The 2,228-nt window shown below is 41.9% G+C and overlaps 1 pseudogene; it reads right to left on the bottom strand.

The window, feature by feature from the left end:
* Positions 1-1,026: 1,026 nt before the first annotated feature.
* LOC142433189 (large ribosomal subunit protein uL18 pseudogene) lies at positions 1,027-2,004 on the bottom strand (annotated as a pseudogene).
* Between the last annotated feature and the right edge of the window lie 224 nt (positions 2,005-2,228).

Here is a 2,228-nt window from a genome sequence, read left to right as displayed (position 1 = left end):
TAATAGTTCATAAACAGCCATCTAAGGTGCAACCAATGGTCTCTCCCTATCCAGAGGAAGGAAGAAAGGATGGAAATTAAAAAAACATCGAAACAATTTGTCAAATGGTTTAATGACCACATAATCATCAGTCTCTATAACTCTCAGACCAGAAGTAGATGGTACCCAGCTGTGTTAGTCTGGGTAGACTAGCGAAACAAATTCATAGAGACTCGTGTATAAGAAAAAGGTTTATATACAAATATTGAGAAAACATCCCAACCCAGTCCAGATCAAGTCCATAAATCCAATATTAGCCCACATGTCCGATACCAATCTATAAAGTCCTCTTCAGACTCATGCAACACATGCAATGATGCTGAATACAGGAAGATCACAGGCCAGTAGGTGGGAAGTCTTGTGGATCCAGTGATGAGGTAAGTATCTCAACGCTGGCAGGGAGGGAACTGATTACAAGGATCCACATGTGACCTCTTCCCTGGGAGAGGGACAGCAGAGAAGGGGGGAAGGGAGACTCCGGATAGGGCAAGATATGACAAAACAACGATGTATAAATTACCAAGGGCATATGAGGGAGGGGGGAAGGGGGAGGGAGGAGGGGAAAAAAAAGAGGACCTGATGCAAGGGGCTTAAGTGGAGAGCAAATGCCTTGAGAATGATTGGGGCAGGGAATGTATGGATGTGCTTTATACAATTGATGTATGTATATGTATGGATTGTGGTAAGAGTTGTATGAGTCCCTAATAAAATGTAAAAGAAGAAAAGAGAAAAAAATTATTAGGGCAAAGACTGTACAGATGTGCTTTATACAATTGATGTATGTATATATATGAACTGTGAAAAGAATTGTATGAGCCCCAATAAATTGTTAAAATTAAAAAAAAAAAAAAGTTAGGAAACAAAAGTGCCTTGGATAGGAAGATGTTGAGACTATATCCCACTTACTTTTGCTTTTTTTTTTTTTGGCTTGGCAAATAAGTTTATTATCTTCCTGTTGGAAACCCTCATGGAAAATTATGGGTTGGATTAGCTTTCTGCAGCCTGCTCCTGACCTCTGAGGCAGCTACCCCATCTTTCTTCTGGGGAAGGGACATTTTGGGGATGATTCCACCTCTTCTTTTTAAACATCTTTCTTAAGGTTTTTCTCAGAAACTGGATTCTCTCGTATAGTTGCATGTGCTTGCTTAACCCATCTCCTCCATCATGTCAGGAGTTATGATGTTCTTTATGTATTGAGAAAATTGTTTCTTGGAAGCATCTTCATCCTCTTCCATTAGATAACGCGTGTAATCTGCAATGTTCTGACTCAGGATTTGTTTCAGATGTACTTTTGTATTGAGTTGCTTGCTTTCTGAATCATAATCACTATGAGGGATAGACAAGCCTCCATCCACAGCCCCCTGCAGAGCCCCAAAGTCTTTATTTCCAGTGGTAGTCCTGGTAAGGCTGGCATCCAGATAGCAGTTGAAGGCACCAGGTTGACCACCAATGTTTTCTACATTGTATTCATCTCCAGTTACCTCCACATGGACGTTATGCCTCTTGCCCATGCCAAATTAAATAAGAAGGCTGCGGATCAGCCGCAGACTAGTACAATGAGCTGCAACACAATTGGTCAGGCCAACTTTCATTCCATACTTTGGAAGTTGAGCATAAGCTGCAAAGACAATCATATCCCCTTCTATATGGGCAAAAGCAATCTGGCAGATGATATCCCTGTGGATAACATGAACCACCATCCTGTATTTGGGGGTGTCGTGCTTATTTTTGTAGTGGATTACCAGGTGTTTTCAAGCATCATAGTTACCATATATACTCGTGTATAAGCCGAGTTTCTCAGCACATTTTAATGCAGTTTTTGTGGTAAAATTAGGTGCCACAACTGATCTTTGGGTTGGCATATACTCGAGTGTATATGGTAATATTGCCCTGTCGTCGTCTTCTGAATTTCACTTGGTATCTCTTGAAATAGGCCTTGTTCTCGACAACGTTAACAAACCCCATCCTGCAGAACAGAGAATGGAGCCCAAGGCTCGCCGCAGACCTGCAAGGCTGGCCTCACTTATTTTAAACAAGTCACCAAGAGGGAGAATGACATCCCGCTTGGCAAAGTTGGGGTTTCGTGTGGTACTTACATCCTCTGGTGTCAATTTGGGACATGAGAGGATTATGAGTGAAGGGGTGGAGTCTAGTCTGTCAATAGGGTCATAGCCAATGAGCCCTCTGTG

Source organism: Tenrec ecaudatus, chromosome X (genome assembly GCF_050624435.1).
Source record: "Tenrec ecaudatus isolate mTenEca1 chromosome X, mTenEca1.hap1, whole genome shotgun sequence".
In the NCBI taxonomy this organism is placed as follows: Eukaryota; Metazoa; Chordata; class Mammalia; order Afrosoricida; family Tenrecidae; genus Tenrec; species Tenrec ecaudatus.
This window is presented reverse-complemented; position numbering and strand designations above follow the sequence as displayed.